We start from the raw sequence: 25794 nt of genomic DNA, 5'->3' as shown, positions 1-25794 counted from the left end.
TGCGCCTCTCTAATTTACTGTGACTGTTTTCTGTATGTCTCCTCTCCCCTACCCCAAGAATATATTCCCCTGAAAGCCGTTTCTCATTTAGTTCTGTATCTCCTATAACTGTGTTTGACACTGAGTAGAGATAGTAAGTGCACACTAAATTAATAAAAGTAATCACATCAAAATCATAATGATGCAAAATGAAACAGATATAATGATTCTTGCTATTGGCCACCCTCTGAATTTATGATAAAATCTTGATTCCTGATTAAATATTTTTAGGTGATCTAGTGACAAGGAATCAGCAAATTCTTGCTATTACTCTGGAGATATGGTATCTAAGTGCCATACATTAATAATATACCTGCAGTTATGACAACTGGGATCAAAATCATGCTCATTTTACAAAATATATATATATATATATTAAGTTAAATATATATAAAGTTAAAATATATATATATAAAGTTAAAAAATCATAGTGTAATATATAGTCAATAGCAGTGTCCCTTTCCAATAAAACAGTAGTAGCAGCACTGTCAAGTTCTATAAGCTGTAACAGATATCTCTGAATTGGATGTGGGAGTTCCTTAGCCGGCCTCTTTATTTCATGTGTGTTAGGAAGAATTTGATGTTTCTGCTTTGATATCAAATAATACAACAAACATACAGCATGTGTGGTCCTTGCATAGTAAAATTGGCCTTTTCCTAAACTGTATGTATAATTGCTTCTAGAACAAATTGACATTCCTTCTGTAATGCTTTTAGATCTGGACATGTTATTAGCTGAGAGCTGGAGAGCTCTAGTCTCAGAGATGGAAATATTTGTAAAAATGCAAAAGAAAAAGCTGCCTGTTGTTTTTGATACAGGGTAAGAATATTTCATAGTGTTAAGTTTTAAAAAAAGGAAAAAGAAAAGAAAACCTTTTAGCACATGTTGTGTTGAATTTTTTTTCCTAGTGAAAGCAGCAGTTCCTTTGGATTTTCTTATTTAGCTTTTAGAGTACACTCTGCTTTCAAAGATATTTTTCTCACTCAGGTGCATACAAGCCAGTTTGGTCTATGGCTGCAGAGATATAGCACAAGTCACTTTGACTATTAATATAGTTAAAAATATTCATCTCTCTTGGTTTTTCCTATATCCCCCAAGTTAAAGGTTTTGAAAGCTATTTCTTACCTGTTGTTCAAGAACATTAAAGTCTGGGGCACCTGGGTGGCTCAGTGGTTGAGCATCTGCTTTTGGCTCAGGTCATGATCCCGGGGTCCTGGGATTGAGCCCCACATCAGGCTTCTCCGCAAGAAGCCTACTTTTCCCTCTGCCTATGTCCCTGCCTTTCTCTGTGTGTCTCTCATGAATAAATAATTTTTTTAAAAAAGAACATTAAAGTCTGATATCACTCTTAATGTCTGTACAGCTCTCCCTGCTGTAAGAAAGAGAAGAGTGCTCATCACCATTCTTAAAAATGCAGTTCCCCACTTCTGTGTTCAGAATTCATGTCTACAAAAGATAATGGCTCAAATACATGGGTCAAAGTCCCTTTGCTACTCCTAAGGTTCTTTTAAGAATAAGTAAAAGTGAAAAAAAATTCTTTAAATTAAGAAAAAAAAGAATAAGTAAAAGTGGGGCATGTGGGTGGCTCAGTGGTTGAGCATCTGCCTTCGGCTCAGGAGTCAGGGATCCAGTCGCACATTGGACTCCCTGCGGAAAGCTTGCTTCTGTCTCTATGTCTCTGCCTCTGTCTGTGTCTCTCATAAATAATAAAATCTTTTAAAAAATAAGTAAAAGCATCGATATATTATATACATTATTCTCATAAATGATAAAATCTTTTTAAAAATAAGTAAAATCATCAATAGATTATTTATTTATTCATGAGAGACAGAGAAAGAGGCAGAGACAGGGGCAGAGGGAGAAGCAGGCTCCCTGCTGGAAGCTCGATGTGGGACTCAATCCCCAGACCCGGGGATCACACCCTGAGCCGTAGGCAGACGCGCAACCGCTGAGCCACCCAGGCATCACTTGATACATCATACTTTAATGAAAGACATGGTTTTTCAACCCAGCTTTATCCAAAAAAAAAAAAAGGCCTTCCAAATTCTAGACAAGGATTTCTATCATATGGAATTTTCACGCTTAGTTAGCTTTTACCAAAGAGGCCATCGGTGTTTTGTCTAATGGAGAAGAGAGGATCCAGGCTAAAAATTTGTCACTGGTGAGAGTCCTCCGTCATCACCATGATTTCTCTTCTTATCCTGGTTTGGCAAAAATAAACTCATAGGTCCATCTACTGACACAGTGAACGCAGAAATCATGCTTAGGCTAGGTTATTAGGTGCCTTTAAAGCCAGTTAGCTTCATTTTGTAAATTCTCCTGGCAAGCAGCAGCTGGTGTCTCCATTTACTGTGTGTTCCTGCATCATGTCTTACATCCTTCTGTTTCAGAGTGTCTCCTGAAAGTTCTTTTAGTCTCTTTTGTACCTGGTGTTGCTCTAAAGAGAGTGATTGAGATATGCACAGCTGGGCAAGGGGATTGTAAATTATGCTAATGTAAAACCAGGACTGCCTGTCCCCTCAGTCTGCCTCTTCTGAAAGCACCTAGTGACCATTCTTGCTGAAATAAAGAGCAAAGAGAATAAAACAGAACTTAAGACATTCTGAAGACATCAGTAAAGAAAGATCTGAGACTAATATTTATTTTTTTCATCATAACAGGCACGATGCCAGGGACTTTTTCATGCATTTATGCTCAACACAACACTATTCTCAACACAGTCTAGCGTTATGTCTATATTTTGTATGAGGGAAACGGAAGATCAAAGAAGTTTAATAGCTTGCCCAGAGTCACACAAGTATTAGTGATATATCATGGTTTTCCCATTATATCATATCACCTTTAACTAAACACCAAATTTTGTTATATATTAAATGAAAAGAAGACAATGTGAAAGTTGTGGCTACAAACCTCTAATTTTTAAATAGCTAATCTAAAACTCGGGCAGCCTGGGTGGCTCAGAGGTTTAGCACCGCCTTTGGCCCAAGTTGTGATCCTGGGGTCCCGGGATCCAGTCCCACGTCGGGCTCCCTGCGTGGAGCCTGCTTCTCCCTCTGCCTGTGTCTCTGCCTCTCTCTCTCTCTCTCTCTTCCTCTCTCTCTCTCTCTCTCTGTGTGTCTCTCATGAATAAATAAATAAAATCTTTAAAAAAAAAACTCTTCTACCCTCAAATCACATAACAATTTAAAGCAGCTTTTATCTCTTCCTTCAAGTGAAGTATGAAAGCCCTGAGAGACCATATATGTTCAGTTAACCAAATCTTGTCAGTACCAGGACAGCACCACAAACTTCTGGTAACTCAAGAATCTTAATTGAGTTATTGTCGCATCCCTTACAGATGGCTCCAGATCTCTGATAAGTTCATGGTTTCCCATCAGTCTGCTCTCAGCCGGCATGTTCCTCAGTTTTCTTATGAGAAAAATGCATGGGCATTGGTTTGCCCAAGGCAAATAACTAGGAAACAACTAGGTCGGATTAGACTTAGTCTCAAATGAGAAACATGTTGATTGCTGGTGCCTTCAGAAATATGGTATTCTTCAGAAAGTATTACTGTAGAAAATATGTGGTTGCATTTGGGGGGCATTTGAACTGTGTTTTGTTTCACGATTTGTTTTCTGTAACCACTGATGCTGCCCCAAGTATCATCTTACAATCAGACCACTTGGTGATTATAATATTTTCTAGTTAAATGACATTTAAGGCCTCGTTTTATGAGCTCCAGCGTAATTGGCTAATTTGGTAAACTCCAGATGTGTGAGATAATGTGCCACTCGTTTAAGTGCCTTTCAGACGGCATAAATGGCACAGCCCCAGGAGGTATAATCACTCCCTCTTGTTTTCATTAAGAAGAGGAATGAGTGGCTTGTGACACAAACAAAGGAAGTGGGACGTCTACAACTCAAAATCAACAACAACCTGGTGAGATTTGGACATTTCCTTTTTACAGGTGGACTAACTCCAAGATCTTTAGCTCAATTTGGTGACTTAGTGGGTCCACTTGTTAAAACGTGGTTTACCTAATATAATGTGACCAGGTGATTTTAAAGCATCTCTGCCTCTAAATAGAAAGACTTACCCCTAGAGAAAACCCCCTGAGCAGCCTCTGGAAACCCCCTCACTTTCACATGGAAGTGAGGGCAAGTATTGGACTTGAAGAGACAGTGGAGGTGCTAACTCTTCCCAGGAATGGCAGTTATTTGAGCAGTCGGCATCCTCACCACCTAAGCCAGAGTCCAACTTCACAAGGGCCCATAGTTGCTGTTGCTTTTTCTCTCTTCTTTCTACCCCACTTCTCACCCAACAGAAACCAACTCATCTACCCAGTATTACCAAGCTGGAGTTGAGCGAATGGTTCTTAGCATCACTGTTCCCTGGATCCTGAGTCTGGGATCTCTTATCTGATATGTAGACCAAGTGGAGTTCACATACAACTGCGTGGTGGGTCACTGGGTACTCACTGCTACTTAACCAGTGCAGAGTTTTCGCTCAGGTGAATAATTACAGACTATATCCCAGGCCCCTAAGCAGATAATTTGCAGTGCCAATCACCTGTGTGTAGATCATTGAGTATTGATTAGAATTGCAAGCCTGGCATACCCAAGCAAATTCATTCTTTGGTGGGTGCCAATGTGCACTGTGCCTTCTGTGTGAGCTTAATAGTGCGTTGAGTGTCGCCTCTCTCATCCTTTTTTGTTTTATTAAAGAGGCCCTTCCTGGTATCCACTGGACCTCCCTTGAGGGCTCCCTCCATTTTGGCTTATTTTCAGCTTTATTGAGATATCTCAACATTGAGATAGAACACTGTGAAGTTTAAAGTGTACTGTGTGATGATTTGATCATTGCAAAATGATTACCACATTAGAGTTAATTAACACATCCATCACTCATATAATTACCATTTGTGTGTGTGTAGTTAGAACACTTATGATCTACTTTCTTAGCAACTTTCAAGTATACAATGCAGTATGATTCACTATAGTCACCATGCTATGCTTTAGATCCCTCCTCCCTTGTTTTCCTGTGGTGATAAGGAGGAAAGCAGACAATCCCAGCTGCTCTTGCTCCCACACTACAGAGTTCTGTCCTGGCCTGCCTGGGCTTCTTAATGATGGCACAACAAATATCTTCCATTTAGGTAGGGGAAAGAAAAAGAATAAGAAAGGAAATAACACAATAAGTGAGACTTTAGAGAATAAACTATAGCAAATCTGTTCGGCAGGTCTTACAAGTGGTGGGCCCAGGTCCAGATTACGGCACCCAGTAACCTGAGCCATTTTTTTTTCCCACATCACATCTCTTCCTATTTTGCAAAGAGATGATCTCAATTCAGGCATGGGCCTGCTATTATTATTCCTGAATGATCTGTGTTCCTTTAAAAATGGCTTATCAGGGCAGCCCGGGTGGCTCAGTGGTTTAGCGCCACCTTCAGTCCAGGGCATGATCCTGGAGACCGGGGTCGAGTCCCACATCAGGCTCCCTGCCTGGAGCCTGCTTCTCCCTCTGCCTGTGTCTCTGTCTCTCTCGCGCGCTCTCACTCTTGCTCTGTGTCTCTCATGAATAAATAAATAAAATCTTTTTTAAAAAAGGGCTTATCAATGCTTCAGTATATTATACTCAGAATTTCAGACATAAAATGTATGCAATAGCTTTTTGCAGAAAGTGTGTTGCTAAAAACTTTAAACTTATTTAGCAATTCAAAGTTGAAAATGAGAGAATGTAGGGTAAGGAGAAAATGCTAAAGAAGAATGTTTTTTGGTTTTTTTTTTAAAGCAGAAAGTTGAACCACTGGCACATCATTTGGCTTTTCTGTTCTACCAGATTATTTTATACCCTTGCGAAGGCAAATGGTTACTGGTTTAAGCTGTACTGGGTTGTAAAGTGGTCTTTACAATCAGGGGGAGGATAATGAATTTCCAGAGTGCTCAGATAGCAGCATCCCTGTGCTCCCATGTCCCAGAGCCCTGTCAGAGGTCTTTTGTTCTGCCCACAGAGTGACCTTTAAAATGGTTTCAGCTCCTAGATTTCCCTGCTGTCATCACCATCGATGGCTAGCTGACACTCACACTCCGGCTCCCCCCAGCCACTCACTAACAATACTTTCTGACTTACTGACTGGCCTTTGGCAAGGATTTAAGTGTTGCCAAAGAATAAGTGAAAACGTTTGCAGTGATGTCAGCTCGTCAGCAGGGCCTGATAAAGAGACCAAACACAGCCTCTCCCAGCACGCAGTGCTGACAAGAAGGAAAGGAGGACCAGTTGTTTGGGTGGAAGTAGTTGTCTTTCAGGAATGTGAATGTCTCAATCCAGAGCCTGCACAGATATTCCCTGTGTTTTATAGAGTGTTAATGGGAGGTGAGGGGATTCTATGGCCAATGGGAAATGTCCGATTGGAAATATTTTCAAGACTTTATTTTAACTTACTCTGGTTTTCTGATGAGTTAGACGCAGTCACCTTGGGGAAAAAAATGTCTTTAACAAAACCATAATCCTTTTTCTAGTGGTTGCTAAACTGAACATTTTCAGATGAAAATGAGAAAGAAAAGAAAATCTCCTAAAAACCTTCTACCTTTGTCTGATTCTTTTATTATAGAAAATAAGTCAGGGGCACCTGAGTGGCTCAGTGGGTTAAATGTCCCACTCGATTTTGGCTCAGGGTTGTGAGATCAAGCCCCATGTGGGCGTCAAGCTTACTTAAGTTTCTCTCTCTGGTTCTCCCCACCACCACCCCTCATGCATGCGCTCTTTTTCTCTCTCTTAAAAGAAGAAAAAGAAAAGGAAGCAAATAACCTAGGCATGATTTAACATAGACAAGGTTAAAGGAATTTATGGGTTTTTTTTTGGGGGGGGGGGGTCAGGAGGTGGTTGCATGAGGGAGAGAGAGTCCCAAATAGACTCTGTGCTGAGCATGGAGCTGGGCCCAGGGCTCAATCTCACAACTCTGAGATCACCACCTGAGCCAAAACCAAGAGCCAGGTACCTAAGCAACTGCGCTACCCAGGTGCCCCAGGATATTTTATCATCATCATTGATTTCAGCTAGCATCTCTGATTTTTATGGAATTACCTCTTTCTGTCTTCTATTTGGACATTTTCTATTCCTGGCCATATGCATCTCATTTTATTTTCCTTGGAAAGAAAAGGTCATGTGGATTTTTAATATTCTAGAGCACTGTTGAGAAGTTAAAAGCATTGACAAGATCCATCCATACATGTACATACATGTATTTAAACTAAATTAAACTGCTTATTGTTTAGATTGCTACATTTTCTCTGTAAGTCCCATGAGCCAGATACCACTGGAGAAGTTAATAAGTTATAAGTTAATATGTACATTACCTTATTAACCATGTATAAGTTAATAAGTTGGTAAGTTTCTACTCAGTTCCTGCTTAGAAATGTTTCATCACCCAATTACAATGCTCTTGTCACTAGTTCATGAATTTCTTGTCTAGTCTACTCTAGTCTAGTCTCATGATTTGAGCTTTACCTTTCCTCCAGGTATTTCAGGCGGTTTGAAACTGGAAGAAAGGAAAAGGTCCGGACAGCATTATTATGTTAGTGATTATATTCAAAACCATTGTTACCATTATGACCCTTTACTCTTTGTGAAATATATCCACATGTCTTACCTCACTTGTTGCTCACAAGAGCCCTGGAAGTAGGCAGGTGGAGAGTACAATCTCAAGTTTTCTGGTCGGAAAACTGATAAGAATGTTATGGGACTTGTGCAGCATCCCACAGCTGGTGTTGGGGTGAGCGTTCTCCTGAGGTCTTCTGCATCCTGTATCATGCACCCTGTTCTGTCAATAAATTAATAACAGTATTAGTAATAATAGAAGCAACACTTCAGATTTTAACACTGTTGCCAGGAAGGGTACAAAGCATTGTCATATATCCCATCTCACTTGGCCGAGTAGCATCTGGGGGAGGTGGGAGGGAGAGGAAGGTGACATCAGGTATGGTTGATTACATTCTGCAAACCAGCAAACTTCAGCAGAAGGAAGGTTAGTGGGATTCCCACAATAATCGATTGGTTTCTAAGATCAGCACTCAAAGAAGACAAAGGTGCACTTTTTCTTTAAATGACATCTTGGACAAATGAAATTGGACTAAATGTATTCTGAAGCATGGGACCATCCTCCCATGAGACCAAGACAGAAGTCCATAATCCTTTAGAAAAGGTCCTGTTCAAAAGGAAATTTAGGGTACAGTTTAAGACTCACTGAATGAACTTACTTATTTGACCTGTCAGTGCCTTTGCCTAACTCAATTTGAATATTGATTAATAACCAGGAAAACCTCAGGAAACATGAGGTAAGGTATTGAACCAAAATTTCTTGGATGAATTGTCAGATGGGGTGAAAATGATCATATGACTACAATAGATGTTAAAATATGCAGTCACCAAAATCTAAAGTAGATGCCAGCCATCCTCAGTGGCCTTGTTCTCCTGCTGATAAACACTATTCACAAGTCTCTTTGTCTGGCCACAGAGAACTTGTAGGAAGACAAAGCCCTGGGTACCAGGAATTCTAATGTAGACACAATCTCAGTGGTAACAAAAAAGGAGATAAAGTGTGAGATAAGTTTTGGAAACTGTCGAAGAGAGTGTGTAAGTTTGTGTTAGAGGAAAGAGTTTTTTTATTTCTTTACATAAAGCTTTTCCTAAATTAGAAGAATCAAGAACCAAAAGGAGATAAAGGACATGCTCTGGTATCGTTACCATTTTGGATCCTTACACTTTTCAGTGAACAGATCAACATGCATTTCAAAACTCAAATAATAAAATTCCTAGAAATTGGCACTATTTATAAAGGAACTAAAGTTAAAAGACTATTGCAATGTAATCCATTAAGCAACAGGACATGTCAATTACTAGAGATCTGGCTTTGTGTGTAAAAAAGTATGTGTTAGATTACAAAAATGTTTCATGACCACTTGTTCACTCCTTAATCCCCATGGTCTGACTTCTGTCTACACCGTGTATTTACAAACTGCTCTCTCAGAAGGTACCACAGAACTCCTATCTTTTTCAATGGGATCTGAGACACTGGGGATTGTAAACTGTTCTATTATTTTATGTGCCACTAGAAAGAGGAAATACTGACAACTAAACTCCTTGGAGTGATTTGATAACGGATATCGGTGTTGAGTGAGGAGAAGTTCTGAGTGACTTTCTAGTCTTTTGTGTGGGAATGACTGGTGATAGCCAAATTATGTCACTCACACATTCATAAATCTTTGATAATTTCCTGTTGATCCATGTGGTAGGGTGCCACTAAGATGGCCCTAATGATCCCTGTCCCCTTGTATTTATGTCCTTGTATAATCCCCCCTTCTTTTAAGCATAGACTAGGCTTATTGACTCTCTTCCAAAGAAAAGAATATGGCAGAAATGATGAAATGTCACCTTTGAGATTAGTATATATAAAAAAACTGGCTTCCATCTTGGTAGATCCTTCTTATTTTTCTTGCTCTTTTGGTTTCTTGGAATTTTATTGCCTTTAAGTAAGCTCCCCATGGGGGCTCCCCATGTGACAAGAAACTTGAGTAGCTCTGGCCAATAACCAATGAGAAATTGAAAGCCTCTGTCTAATATCCTGGAACTGAATCCTACCAGCAACCACCTGAGTAAGCCAGATAAGATTTCAGGTCCAGCTGATAGTTTGACCACAATCCCAGGAGAGACCGTTAGTCAGGGCCACATACTAACCCATGCCCAGGTGCTTGACCCACAGAAATTGTATAATAATAAAAAATACACAAAAACAGATCTGAAATCCTTGACATATTTTTCTGGAGCTCTCCATATCTGCTTTGAATCTTTCAAGCTTTACCTTACCTAGTCTCATCCCATGCATGTTATGGTCAAGCCCTTCGGACCAATTATAACTCCTGAAACCATTTTCCTATAGTTTTTCTCATGTATATTCTTCAGCTCAGAATGGCATTTTTTTCCTTTGTCCAGCTCTGATAATTCTGGTCATCCATAAATAACCAGTTTTCATGTTATCTTCTCTTTAATGCCTTCTCTCTTTACCCAAAACGGAAATAATTTTCCCTATTAGTTCTCTTATGGCATCTTCTTCCTCCATAACAACATTTCTCTACAGAGTCAAAGGGACCTGGATTAGAATCATATATAGAAATTTGGGAGCCTTAAGCAAATTGTTTAATGTCATTGTTCTTCAGTTTCTTTATTTATTGCATGGAATAGTAGTATCTAATTTACTATGTTGCTAGATGGTATAAGTATGTATACAATAATAATTAACTGGTTCCATTATTATTACTTTATATTGTAGCCAATTTATTTGTAACTATTCACAGTTATTTAAATATGTAGAGCTCTGATGAAATCTTGTTAGGGCTTCTAAAGTGTTTTACACAATTCTTTTTATATAATCATCATCCAAGTTATGTTTGCTGAATTTTTTTTATGTTCGCTGAATTTAATTGAATGATTACTAGTTTTACATACTAAGCTATTCTGGCCACAGTAATAGAAAATAAATATAGTGAAATTTAAATAAATACCAAGAAAAATTTATGATGCTGGTGGTATCATTAAGACAAAGATTATAAAGATGATAATCTGCCTCTATCTTCTAAAGAGTAACATCTTTGTAATGGTCTCAGAAGATAGTAGAATATTTTTAAGGGTCGTGAAGTTGTCTAAAGGTAGGGAGTTGGATTTTTACATTTAGTTTTTAGATTCAGGGGACTCACCATTGACAAGTGTTGCCTAGTGGTACTGACAGGTTTAGTTAGGGAAACTGGAGGGGCGGATGAAGACCCAAGAGAAGACAAACAATGTAGTACCCCCGATGCTTAGAATGTGTTCTGTCTTCACTACTGTACTTTTGCCACCTGCCTGTCTGGGGTTTAATAAGCACAGGGACCCAGAACAGTATAAATAAAAACCAAATATTCTGGTCAATAAAAAGGTGAATTAAAGCAAAAGCAAGAGAATGTTTAGAACATAATCAGAGGCAAATGAAGAGTTAGAATCTTAAAAGACTATATTAACAAACTTTTGGTTCCAGCAATCAGAGTAGTTTGTATCAGAACAACTGTCCTGCTGAAAACAACTATAAACATTGGACAAAATACACAGAACTACTTTTGAAGGCATTAGAGAGTCATCAAAGCAGGCAGAATTTGCAAAGAGCTACAAGACCTGAGGGAAGGAAGCCACCTCAGTGAGCTCTACATTTATCCAGGCTTTTTCCATGCTTTGTGAAGTCTTGTGGAGAGGATGGGGGAGGGAGTTCAGACTAAGTCCTAGTTGAGGAGAGGAGTTGGAGCTTGGTGTTCAGAGCTATCATATGGCTGGAACATGAGAAGCAAAAATCCCAAAGAAGAGGGAAACCAGGGAGAAGTGAGCTCTGGGTTTATATGCAATATCCCCTTTGGGTTTATATGTAGCTTGCCAACTCCTAAGCTATATGTGAACAGGAAAAAAAAAAAGACAAACCCAGCCAAGACAAAACAAAACAAAACAAGCAACAACAACAACAACAAAAAAAAAAAAAACAAAAAAAAAAAACAAAAGCTGAGAGACTATCAAGAGGAACAGAAAGTTCAGTAGTCCTGTGATACTTGAGAGACAAGAGTTGGAGTTTAAACTCAGCCAGGTAGAAGAATTCTGGTAAAAACACAACACGTTTTCAGTTGAGACTCAGAATCTCCACGTCCAAGAGTAAGGGCTCTGCCCTAGGAATAAGGACAAAATATAAACACTTTGTTTCTAACAAAGCCTAAATCCAATCCTCAGCAAGATGAAGGTGAACTGCTATATTCCATCTGTTCTGTGGGAGAATATTTATTCTTGTGGGGGAAAATACCATCATCCAGAGGATCTTTGACATTTTTTTATGCATAATGCCCTATATTCAATTAGCAAATCACAGAGCCTTAGGGAAGAAAAGACAAAAGAACCAAATATCAAGAAAAACAGAGACAATAAGTGACTCAAATTTTGGGATTATCAGATGATGACTTTTTAATTTATTTAATTATCATTGTGGTAACATATATATAACATAAAATTTACCATTTTAAGCATGTTTAAGTATACAGTTCAGTGGCATTAAGTACTTTCACTTTGTTGTGAAACCATAACCACCATCTATCTCCAGAATGTTTTCATCTTCCAAAAGTGAACTCTCTTTTCATTAAACAGTAACTCCCTCTTTCTTCCCTGTCCCCCTGCTTCTGGAAGCCATCATTCTACTTTCTGTGTCTATGAATTTGAAGTACCTACTTTAGGTACTTCATATAAAGGGAATCATACTTGCCTTTTTGTCATTGGTTTATTTCACTTAGTTTAATGTCTTCAAGGTTATCCATGTTGTAGCATGTCTGAATTTTCTTCCTTTGTTAAGACTGACTAATATTCCACTGTGTTTATCTATCATCTGTCAGTAGACAGTTGGGTTGTTTTTATCCTTTGGCTATTGTGAACAATGCTACTACGAACATGAGTGTACAAATATTTCTTCAAATCCCTGCTTTCAACTGTTTTGAGTATATATGCAGAAGTGAAAATTCTGGATTTCCTATGTAATTCCATGTTTGACAGACAAGAACTTTTAAAAAGATATAATAAATATGCCTGAAAAGTAAAAGAAAAGATGAAGAATTTCACCAGAGATACAGATCTTTTATTTTCAAAGACTCAAATGGAATCTTGAAAAATACTCTAGTAAAAATAAGAATTCAGGAGGTGGATTTTCAATCCACATGTTATATTGTCAGCATGTATCTTCTTAATTGTTTTATAAATATTTAAATATGATGGAACATATTTTTTCCTACTACATTGCTGTACTATCCTAGTACATAGTAGGTACTTCATATTATAATTAATTGATTGAATAACTACAGAAATAATAATAGCATATTTTTGCTAAGAGAAACCATACATTTTTTTTAAAAAATTCATTTTAAGCAACTAAAATAATCATAATTTACCAGAGGCCAGGCACTTTGCTAGGTGCTTTATATATACTAATTCAATGTATTCTCACAACAACCTGTGGGGGGCGGGGAGCCCTCATCCTTCCCATTTTACTGATGCATCAATCAAGGCCAAAAAGTTTATGTAACTTGTCTAATGTTTCCTAGGTTGTAGGAATTTGAACCCATGTGATCTGTGTCTAGATCTTTACCTCTACATTACTTGAAAAGAAATACTCTTTTTAAGAAACATGAATTATTCTGTTTTGGCTGACTGGCTAGTTGCAATTTTAGAAAATAAATGAAAAATTGAGAAGCAAAATTGCTTGGTGACATGTGCCAGGGCACTAAACTCTTCTCATAATATGACCTTTACATCTTTTCAGATGTTCCTTCTGGACAATGGCATACTACTTGATGTATTTTGGCACAGGGTTTGTTATGTATGTTTGACATAAAAGAAATAACACCATGATGAACAGAATGTCCCATCTTTCTCCTTGAACTCCAAATTGCCCAGGGCCACAGATACAAAACATAAGTTTAAGTTGCACTCTCCACTTCCTCCTTTCATGTTTGTGGATCTCATTCGTAGGATGCTGACATTTTACCTTTTCTACATCCTTGACTTCATTTCTTCCTTTACCCCATCATTTATTTTAAATGTTTAATCTTTTTGCTACACCTCCTCAGAGCATGATAAATTTTGATGGCCAATCTCTTCTCCAGTGATGAGACATTCCTTGGGAAATCCATTTCTTTCAGCCTTGGCAGGGAAGATCATACATTTATTACACAGAACAAAGGGAGTATTCTTCAGGGCCTTAAGATTCCCAATATATTTGCTTTCAGCTCTCTTTTCCTCAAACTCTTTGTTCATCCAGGTTACATTTCAAAGTGCTCCCACATCCTATTTTAATCTCTTGTTTTGGACCCTTCGATATAAAGGACCCTTTCATTGTTTCTTCCCTTGTTTGTTTGTCTCTTTTCTTTCTAGAAAAAGAAGCTACTCATTTCAGACAAAATTAAAATGAACAAAACTAAAAGAACAGCTCCTTTTGTGATAGAGGACAGTCATTTTATTAAATATTTCTTAAATGTCTCCCTGGTTTTAGACCCAATTCCCTAAAGTTTATATAGCTTTCTGATATAAGAGATGAAGGGCAAACAACATTATTCCAGCTAAGAATAGATTTCTGTATCTTTTCTATATTTATGCTGTTTCTTTACCAGACTTAAAAGAACACTTGTAACCCACCAAGCAAATAGTATTTAGTGGCTGCCCATTTATACACAGCCTTCTGTTAAGTAACACAGAAGAATGCATTAGAAAGACACAGCTAAAAAAAAGAAAGAAAGACACAGCTTTGGCCTTCTAAAAGCTTCATTCTGCAATGAAATAACTGTATGAGCAAAAATTGTCTCAGTCACATGATTCTATTAAGTGTTTATGAAAAAAATCCTTTGACAAGCAACTGCAAAAATGGTAGAGATCTGACCGGAAAACAAATTTGCGTTTTCAATACCTCCATGTCTCTTCACATCTCCTGTAAAACCATTCTCAATCACAGGAAAACAAACCACAAAAACGAAGGGACTTTCCAGACAGAAGCAAATTGTCCCCATAGGAAATAAAAATCTTCAAAGTGTCCCTTTCATTGAACTTGTTTCTTTTTCTACAACAAATGGACACGTCGGACATAAAATTTAATTGAGACATACTGAAGTGAGGGTCTGGCTTACCTGAGTAGAGGTTACATCCATTAAGGAGACAGCAAGGCACTAACAACGCATTGACTACTTTATATCACAGAATACTAAACTTCTAATCACCGTCATCTCTTTGGACTATCATTTATTTAAGATTTCAGCAGCCTCCTATTAAACTCTGCTGTGTGATTCTATTTTACACTTCTTTTCCTGTGTGTTTGTTTTAATTTAAGAGCCAGTATGCATATTGACAATTCTTTGACAGCAAAGGTAAAACCACCAGGAGTGTATCTGTTTATTGAGGACTGACAGCTTTATAGCTAACATAAAAATAATCTAATGTTTATTGGAGCAAATGTTTGGACTGAGGATTAAGTGAAACTAGTGAATAGAGAAAACCTTTTCATCCTATTCAGACTTTTCAAATAAGGTCTAGGATCAACTACATAAAAACTTTTTGTGTTGATTTCTTTAACGCTCTTCCCTTAATTTGTGCCACTGCTCACTCCCTTCTACTTCGCTTCCCCAAATTCTGTTTTACGACAGGGGTTTTGAAGTAAGTAAAACCTTGAAGAGGAAGATGCTACCGTTCAGAGATTCATTGCTAGAGCATTTACATGGGCCATGCAAACTTTGCAGATAACAGTAAAGCAAAATCTAAACCTCTTTGCTTATCACATAAACTGTCTTTTCTGCTGTTGCCTATAACTTAAGTCTCGTAAGAGCTCTTAAATTTTTTTGGTCTTGGTTTTAGTTTTTGTTATTTTTAATCATGTCGGTGGGGAAGGGGAACAGACTTCTCTAAACTGCTTTAAAACTAGTTGTAGGGGCACCTGGATGGCTCAGTCAGTTAAGCATCTGCCATCGGCTCAGGTCATGATCCTGAGATCCTGGGATCAAGGTCCACGTCCGGTTCCCTGCTGGGTGGCAAGTCTGCTTCTCCCTCTACCCTTCTCTCCCCACTGGTGCTCTCTTGCTTGCTCATTCTCAAATAAATTAATAAAATATTTTTTTTAAAAAATAGATAAATAAAACTGGTTTCAGACTGTTACATTGTTTTTCAGTTTCACCTATAGCTAAATAGATTTTTGTCTTTATTTTAAGTGAGACATTTGAAAGGTTTCAGAAAATAAGCTGTTCTTTCTGTCAGTAGAAATATTACCCATTTGAAAATGATCTGTTAAGGTTAAAAATAGTTCACCAAATTATTGTTAGACTAAGGATATTTCACTTTACTTTTTTAAACTTGATACTAGTTATAATTACTACTAATATCTCTTTTCCTACATCTTTCCTCCAAAACATAAAGCTAAACTCATCCTAGCAACGTTCAGGTCACTATTGCTTTTCCTCTCTTTACCACTCTTCCCTACCCCCACCCTGTCCCGATCCTATTTTAGGTTGAGTTAAGTAAATGGGAGAAAAAAAATTAGGCAACTTGTTAAAAGGTCGCTTGCTAAGGAGAAGCTGCAGAGCTAGAAATGGAAACCAGGTTGACCGGCTGACTCCAGTGCCCCGAGGCAGTTATATAAAGTGCACTGGCTCTTTCCCTTTGAAAAATATGTGTACCTCCCGACAATGCTGAAATGTGAACATTCACATAACTCAGTTTTCAATTTCATCCCTAGAACGAAATGTCCCTACGGATAAGGGTAGGTTTTTATGCAAGTGTGCTGCGGCATAGCATACATGTGAATAGACCAAAGAAATTCCAGGGATGTCAGGATCTTGCAGCAGCTGACAATCTGATACCAACTATGTATCTAAAGCGAATTAACATGTCGCCACCAGGCAGTAGTGAGCTATTCAAGGGTCAGGATCCTTTCCCAGCTATCTTGATGTCCCTGGGACCCGACATAGTGTTTGAATCTCAGACAGAATTCAACAAATGCTTGTTGAACTCAGCTAAACTAGATTAAAATTTTTAACTGTTAAAAAGATGGTTTTGGTCCTTTTTTTATTTGAAGAAAATAACATACTATTTCTTTGAAGTGTCTGCAAAGTGTCTACTTCATTACTAAGTAGAACACATAATGTATTCCTCAACAGATTTTATTTCTTCTTAATTCCTTTCTCATCATGTCCATGGTGGTGGTGATTGCCTAGATTTTGTTATAATGTGCTATCATGCAGAGATTGGTAGTAAATTGGCGTTAATGGTGTCTATGGAATTTTCATTTTGTTCTTAGGACATCAACTTACTACCTCTTCCTAAGAGCTAACTTAGTGACTTGTGTGCCCTTCTGATTTACATGGTGCTGACACTTTACTTAAAGGAGAAAAAGCATCTCCTCCCTTGATCAGACATCCTTTGTGACATTTCCCATGACTCCTTGACATTTCGGCTACACTTGTTCTGTGGGTATTATGTACATGCTGCGTTGCATGTGCGGAGTCCTTCTCTTCTTCCCCGCACCCTCCAGGCCAGTCTGCGTGAACTGCCTACCACTTTTCAGGCACAGTTTTTGGTACCACCATGGTTGTCCGACTTACTCTGTGCATTTGCCTCCTGGTTGCTCCTCTGGGTTGAGGACGGGAATCTCAGGGTGACAAACAGTTGGCTGCTACTGTTGCCCCAAGAAGGGCTTCATTTAGGCATGTGACTCTCACTGCAGACACTTCATGCATCCACAATGTCAGTCTCAGATCTACACCAGCCCCAGTTTAGAAATAAACCCTTTCTCAGTCTTGGGTTTCTCTGACTAGGAATCTAGAGGTAACAAGTAACCTCTTGTAAATCCATCCTTCTTTTAAAACCCAAACCAAAAACTTCTAATGACACGCTAAGTCTACGTGATTCACATGTCATTTTACACTTTCTTTAAGACACCTAGACCTTTGTTGGGGTCTGTCAGGCGAGCAGAATTGTGTCCAGGTATGCTGTACTCTCACGCCAAGAAGCTGGACTCAGAACCTGACCTAAGGAGTCATGTAACACAACAAAACTCTGCCCCAAGCAAAATGTTGCTCAGAATGGAATTGGTTGACTTGTAACTTAAATTGACCAAACTGATCACTTATTTATGATCCTTGGGACTTAAGAACAAAGTTAAAATCATTTTCTAAGCTATATACCACTCAGCAGCATTTTAAAATCATGTTCTAATTTTGTTTATAAAAAGGCAGTTTCCCTCAAAGCCCCTGTAACAAAAAGCAATTTAAATAGATTATTTTTTATTGTATCTTTAAAGCGATTATAAAAAGCTATAGTCATATGGGGTGGCCTGGGAATTCCTTCATTTCCTCTTGATTCACAAGGCCGTAATAAATAAAGTTTTCACCGGAAAGGTCTAGTGGCCTCCAATAATATAAGCATGGTGTATGCAAAAGACAAATGTGGTAAATGCATAAACTCTCTTGTGAGTAAAATTTGGATTATTTGAAATTTATGAGATTCTTATACTGTTGATGTTTTTAGTCCATGTTATGTACTGAACCATTGACATAAACAAACCTTTATTTTTTATTACTTAGACGAGAGTCTTATTTTACTGGGATGTTTATATACCTCGTCAATAAGGAGCTCTACAGTTAAATGTTTAATTCATTACATAACCATATTTCCTAATCAGCCTGAAACAAGCATATGACATTTGGTGTTGTGACTCTGTTAAAAGATGGTGGTGTCTGTTAAAAGATTCATTGCAATTCATGTTATTAAAACTTGATTACAAGTAAGATTTTTTTTTCTTCTTTTGTGGAAATAAGACTCTTGGAGAAAAAGGAAAAAGTGAACAGCACTAGCTAAGAAACAAACTTCCTACTCATTTCTACTCCCTTGTTAATACTCCGTGCACCTGCCCCTGACCTATGTGGTATTTTATCTACATGAGCCTTGGCCACAGACATTTTTACTTATTTGCCTTGACGCTTGTTGACTGACGCTTCCATCTCTGTCAACTATTTATTTTCCTTTGAGGTGACATCATATTCACTTTCCAAGTCTGTATTTTTTTCATAGCCCAATAAAATGAATATGTTTCATGACCTTCTTTGATTTGCTTCTTCTCGCCATGTTTTATCTAGTTCTTTACTGATCCCCACAAGTATTTTACTCTAGTTCTCTTGAAGGTGTGTGTGAGTTGATGAAGTTCCACTGCATAATAAAACCAAGCCAAAACTTGCCATTCAAAAGATAAAGCCAGAAGAGAATAAAGACCATGTGTCAATACAGAGAACAAGACTGACTGCAGTGATTTTTTTCCCTGTTCGGTATTTATAGTTATTTCTATGGAAACTGCACGTGGACTTCTGAGGACTGAATTTGACCCTGGGGATGTACACAAGTAATTCTGAAAACATTTGGTCCATTAACTTTGGGTTCATCATATACTTCTGCCTATGCTTTGCCTTAACTTCTAACTGCAGATACCATGGCTTGTGTGAGACCATCATGGTCTTCCTGCTGAGGGATTTTGTGTGTCTCCTGGGGTTGGGGAAGGGGACAGTGGGTAAAGAGGGATGGGAAGAGGCTTCTTCTGCAGGATGATTGCAAGGTACAGAATAGCCTGTTATCTTCCTGGCTGCTTGGAAGTGTGAACCCCAGACTCTTGCACTGATAGTGTGTGTTCAGATTTTCCCTATCAGTGACCTTGCCAGGACAAAAACAGTTTGCCTATCTCTGCCACACTCTGCCTCTGTTTTCCCTCAGAATACAGCTGTTTCAGAGATTTCAGATTAAGAAGTTCTTTTACGTTCCCCACACAGTACAGAGAAGTAATCGCAGTATCTTTGCCTGTCTGTTGCCTGTTTGTATCCAGACCTTTCAGTTTTATTTGAGCTGAACATATGTGCATATGTGTATGCTTAAAGATGATATTTTTACTTTCTTTAAACCTGGGGAAAAATGTAAATAAAGCCAGTAGAAGACCTCATTTCAGAGGGTAAGGGCGCCACAGAAAAGCAAGGATTAGGAAATAAGAACATGAGAGAGGAGTTTTAGCAGGAGGGAATTAGTGACAACTAGTGTAAGATGTGGTGAGAACTGTGATAGTGGTAAAAATATATTTTTCCCTAGTAGCAGTCCTGGTGGTATCGGACAACTGAGAACTATTTCAGAATTCATGATACCAAAAATGAATCTGACATACTGCTTTTAACTCTTTTTAAGAACTATTATGTTGAGAAAATGGAAATAGTGAACATTTGTGTGCTGATGGATTAAACTTCAGAGTTTTAAATACCAAAATTCACAGAACAAAGGTACAAATTAAGCTTTTGCTACATGAAGGTACCACTTAATCTGTCCAATTATAGATTTTTTTCCAGAGGATCACTAGCTGGATGGTGTCCTCTCCTTGCCCTGCAGTTGCCTGCACTTTGGATATTTCACAGTTTATTAGCAATTCAAACACAGACCAATTTTTCTATTTATTTAATACTTGACCCCCATTTTGTTGGAGGAGGGGTATGTTCCAGCTCTTGAATGTGGGTTTTCAATTACCCATGTGGCCTGCCTCCCATTAGCAGGAATAATTGGGAACTGGATGTACAGAAATCAGATTCACAGCCATTGAGAAATTCTGCTAGACACATGAATTTTATAGGCCTCTGTGAAAGTCTCTTCAAAAAGATCATGTTTTTGTAGAGATTGCAGCTATGAGCCTTCAGATACGCTCTTTCTCTCTCACACATATTTCTCTCTCCTAAAACATAAAATATGGCTTATGGGACTCATCCCATGAGCCACCAGCATAATTTTTGGTCCTCTGGTAATAGAGTTCTGTGGGGGAATAGTTGATGGTCCCACTCTACCTCAGAGTATTTATAACTACTTATCTAGTTACACTAATTTTTTTTTCAAACTATCACTTAAAAAGATATATAATCTCTTTTTAAACGTTTTCATTGAAGTATAGTATCATACAGAGAGTACACATAAGCATACAGTTTCAGTGAATTTTCACAAGCTAGATACCCAAGTCTCTAGCACTCAGATCAAAAAACAGAAAATTTTCAGCTCCCAGAAGCCTCTTGGTCCCTCCCTCCATTCCCTTCTGCACCCGGTCCCCACCAAAGGTAAGGACCATCCTGATGTTGACTCTTTAATTTTCAAATATCACATCATTTTCTCACCAGGTTTATTGGCTGATTTTTGTGGGAGAGCAAAGGAGGGTAGTTAATCCCCTATAGCTGATTTCTTTGCATTGTGGGATTTTCCTAGCTGTTAATTATTAACTTTTCCTTAAAATAAAACTTCCATTGTGTAAGGAGAAAAGCTCCACAAGCACAGTACATGTGATATAAATCACTTTTATGTCTGTGAAACAGCTGAGTTTACATTTTTATTACATTGTTTGAAAAAGTATCTTTTCATCTGGAAAGAATCAGTTTAAAATGTGATTGTCAACACAACTAAACCAGTTTTCTGTTTAAAATGGCTGCTGGTGGAGCGAAGAACCATAATTAAGCCAGATTTTTCTCAGTTGATATTAGTTACTAAAACCTAGAGGCTTTCAATAAGATTTGTAAAAGAAATTTCTAGACTTTAAAAGGCAGTTAAAGTGTTTTTGTTTAGATGGAGGAAGTAAATATGTAATGAACAAGAATCTTATTGTAAAGTCCAGAATGTTTCCCTGTGAAAGGCAATTTAGTGGTATAGTTTTAAGTTCCATCCAAAATAATGCATGCATTTATAAAATTTACCTCTAGGAATACGTTAGTTTGATGCTTACTTACTAATTAGCAACTTACAGATAGCATAATTTTCTCTCTAAAAATTTTTAGATTTAAATAATTCTGGGAGGATCCATTTAGAAATATAATACAATTCAATTAGATTAGCCATTCTAATAGAAGCATAAACAGTAGTTTTAAAGCCTGTAGTCATTTGCTTATGTTTGCTAAATTTTTCTATTTGTTATGAAATTTAAAAAGAAAAAAATGAAGGACAGATCTTTTGATGGTATTTCTTGCTACATTTAAATTTGAACTCTATTATTAAATGAAAATTGATATAACGTGTTTGTTTTATTACTGAAATACCATCTTTGGAAGATGTAATACAGAATTTGACTATACACATCCCTTTTTTCCAGTACCGTGATGCGATGATATACGTAGTTTTATAATAGTCCAACATTCCCAAATTCCTGCTTTGAAAAGTTTGTTTTTCAAAACGTAGGACAATCATCACTGTACAATTGTGTGTGCTCACTAACCTTTCATCTTAAACCTGGTTTCCCAAATCCCATTATTTTGTGGCTTTTCTAACAGGACTTATTTTTGTACCCTCCAAAGTGTTGCAGGCTTTTTGGAGAACAAAAATTCTCAATGATCCATAACTGGGTGAACTATCTGTTTAAATATGAGCAGAACAGAAACCATTTTTAATATCCAATACGGGCTCATGTGCCAAAGAATTTTGGGAATTCAGTGCCGAACCCATAGTTTTTTGTTGTTCTTTTTTTCTTTTTTGCGAGCTAAAGCAGAATAAATTAAACATTTTACCTGACAAGAGCAGATGTGGCAGGACATCAAAGGCAGAAAGAGAGAAATAGATAATTTACAGATTAAAACAGAATAATGCACCAAGAAAACCAGAATAATGCACCAAAACCCTCAAAAATTAGGTTTAGAAATAACTGAAATTTTTGTATAGATTTGAAACTCTGATGATGATGATTTATTATGGTTTGGACATTTCCTTTGGGATAGCTAATAATTATTATTATGCTATTACCTTAGAATTGTCCCTGTCAATATACTTATACCCTAAAGATGCCGCCGCCATGCTTCAGAAGGAAAATTTAACTTTAAAAAAAAACACTCCTAGATGCTAGGGCCAGAAGATATTAAATATCACCCTACAAAGTTGGGGATCTTGTCTTTAAAGCTCCTAAATAGTACTTTGCACACCCCTTTACTTTTTTTTTTTTTTAATCAACTATTTGATAGTTTCTTTGGTGAAGACTGATAGAAATAAATTTTTTCAGGAGAAAAGGTGCTAGCAAAATGAAAGCATAATGACCATCACGAGTACCAAAAAGCATCAAAAAGTAGAAAGCATATGAGCATCAAATTCTCAACAGTTTTCTTAAAAAGACACCATGTTTCTTCTTCATTCTAACCTTTGTCCTTTTTTCCCTGAAGATACTTGCTCCACCCATACTCCCCCCCCAAAAAAATAACAACTATGAAATACTTTAAGCACAACAGTATCAGTAGCAGAACCTCAACATCAAATGACTCCTACTATTCGTTTCACTGAATTTAACTATTTATAAGAGATTATCATAGTGATATGATATCAGGATTAATTCCAAGTACTTCAACTTCCTGTAGAGTTTTTTTTATTTCTGTAATAGAGTTAATATTTTGTATGTATTATACTCATCAGCTTGTAAATGAAATTAAGCAGACATTAACAAATAAGCCAAATGCTAAAACATCTTTGAAATAAAATCCGACAAGGAAACAACAATAAAAACAAGGAAACATTAGGTAAATATCTTTTTTTCTGGGAAAGCTGTAGATAATTTATTTGGTTGCAGACACAGTAAAATTAGTAAAACCAAAACTACAAAAATCCCGTTTTCACCTGGAATTTATAATTTGACAAGTCCATTTAAGCCATAAACCCTACGGTTGGAAAACTGATCTTTTGTAGGTAAGTAAAACAACTAAAGAGAAAGCAATGACTTACTTTTCATGAGGGTCAAACCAGTGAAACAAGTTTAGTTCTCAGGGATATGAGGTCCTCTTAGGGAAGGAGAAAGAGAGATGACAACAAAGCACGCACTTTCAATATTAATAGAATCCAAAGATTTCCATCACGATTTTAACCATATGCACGGACACATTCCTTGGTTGGTTGGAAGCTACAGAGCATTTTAAAGGCTAAGTACTTTCTATGACTATAAAGAAGATGTTTGGAGCCTTTTTGTTTTTTGACACAGACAGACGTGGCATGCCTGTCCTCCGTTGCAGCGGTCATCCAGATTAAAGGGCCGTGTGGTGCTGGGGCTCAGGTGATCCAGAAAGGGGGTGGGCTACGGGAAGGGGGCACCCCCGGCCGCCTGCCTCCCCAGCTCAGCCTTCCATAACCGCCGTTCTTTGTTGAGAATTGTTGGCAGTGGCAGCAGTTTGCAGCTTCAGATAAGAGCCGCAGTTCTCAGGTAATGCCCTCGATCAGAGCCCTGATGACAGACCGTGGAGTGCAAGTTTTTTCAGGTGCTCTGTTTGCTCAGTAATCCTCCCGTGCCAATCCCCTCCGAAGAGTGAGCGGGACCCATCGGTAATGGACATCAGCCATTAAGCTCGTAATATTTGTCATATATCAGGTTACTGCTTTGTTACTCCCAAGTGATGAATGGATGCTGCTATGCTTTAAGAAAATAAAGCAATGCTGTAAATATGTCTGAGCTTATAAAAGTAGCCACTTCATTTCTTCCATTTCTTGAAAAATAAATGCAGAGTGCCTGAGAAATGCTGGTCTTTTCCTTTCGAAGTACGGAGAGCAATGTGCTTTAAGTTAGTGTTTGCAGTTGCTTAGGGTCCACATCAAACAAATTACTCGAGTGTCTACACCACGAGTCGCCTTGGTTTGGTACAGCTAAGTTTACGCATTGCACAAGCATTCTGATTAAAACAGACATGCTTGCGAGGAACTATTCAAAGAAACCATTTGTCCCAGCCCAAGAAAATCCAAGCAGGGAATTTAGGTGTTAAAAATAGCATGAGACCAAAGCAATTCTTCATCTTAATTGTTCCTAGGTTAACTAGACATGTTTCTGCATCAGAAGAAGAAGTAATAATTTCTTAAAACTTTTTCATGTGTTTCAGTAAGAAAAAGTTTCTAGAAGATGATATCGTACTTAATATTATTTTGTACACAACATTGGCATCTGTTTTGTTCAATTATTTGTACAGTTATTTGGAATAATATTAATTCAGTTTAGTGCAAAGTAGGCTGTGCTTTCACGCTTTTCATATTTTCTAAATTAATGTCCATTTCCACACTAGTTTTTTAATTTTCACAAGAGTTCATCCTTTCTGAAAACATCGAGAAATTGAACTCTAGAACTTGCACGCTAAGTGAGGTTTTTGTAAATTTATAAAAATTCCATTGGCCCCATTGTAAGGAAGGAAAAACTAATGGTGAAATTAATTCATATTACCTCAAAATCCTGAGATAATATAATAAGTGGGGACCCTAGCCAGGATGAGAAAATATAACTGCTCTCCTATAGTTTTTTTTTTTCTCCTATAGTTTTTATAACTTCTCGGGATATTCTAAGGAGAATATATTTGAAAGGCCATTTTCCTGACTTTGTCTTAATGGCATCTCTCTCTTCCCCTCTTCTTTCTGCTGCTCTTGCCAACTCTCACAAAATTTCAAGTCCCTGAGAGCAGGTACTTCATGTTCTACATGATTCCAGCTCATCTGGGGCCACCAAACAAATGTTAAAGAACACACTGCCATGACACTATAACTTTCATTATCAAGGCTCCCAGTGTTGAATCTGCAACCCTCAAGCAAGAAAATTTAGGAAGGACAGTGACTCATTATTGCCAGGGAGGTGGGGCCTCGCCTTCATCAGTTCTACAGGGGCCCATGGCCCAGAATGGCCCATGGCCCAGAATGTGTCCTGTATGACTCTGGAGTCTGAGGTCAGGGTGGCATGCCAAACTCTTTCAGAGTTTCCCCATCTGACCCCACTCCCATTCTTCATGCCATTTTTTCCCTTCTTTTCTAGATGGCTCTTAAAAGGAGTTTTAAAGTGCTGGTCCATCCAATAGGATAAAGGGAACAGAAATTGTACAGGACCTCTGTGGTCCAAGAGAAAAGAAGTAGAATGATCTCAGGACTCCGAGAAAGAACTTCACAAAGACACTGTTGGAGGGATTAAATGAAGCATATGAACTCTGCCTCCAGAATGATGTATGTCCCTGGGAATTTAGACACCATTTAGGGATATTCTGGATTCATTTTGTGACAGTTCTCCTGATTAGTTTTCAAATGGAGCTCTTCTACAGAGCCGGTTCTGAATAGACCTGTCCTAATTGCAGGTATATTACAAAATATCTTTTTTAATGAGTTATCTATAGAAAAGAAAATAACTTCTGGCTTGCCTCGCATTCAAG

At 37.8% G+C, this 25794-nt stretch overlaps 1 protein-coding gene and 1 long non-coding RNA gene across 10 annotated transcripts in view; one reads left to right on the top strand and one right to left on the bottom strand.

Annotated features, from left to right (window-relative positions):
- SLC25A21 (solute carrier family 25 member 21) overlaps positions 1–25794 on the top strand; it is a 470571-nt gene that overhangs the window by 346733 nt on the left and 98044 nt on the right. The window lies entirely within an intron of this gene.
- Positions 7301–24006, bottom strand: LOC144320060 (uncharacterized). The gene is made up of 3 exons (XR_013385645.1): positions 23354–24006; positions 7668–7838; positions 7301–7556 (listed from the first exon to the last, which is right to left on the bottom strand). It is a non-coding gene; the product is annotated as an uncharacterized LOC144320060 (long non-coding RNA).

The sequence above is a fragment of the Canis aureus genome, chromosome 9 (assembly GCF_053574225.1).
Source record: "Canis aureus isolate CA01 chromosome 9, VMU_Caureus_v.1.0, whole genome shotgun sequence".
NCBI classification, from domain to species: domain Eukaryota; kingdom Metazoa; phylum Chordata; class Mammalia; order Carnivora; family Canidae; genus Canis; species Canis aureus.
This window is presented reverse-complemented; position numbering and strand designations above follow the sequence as displayed.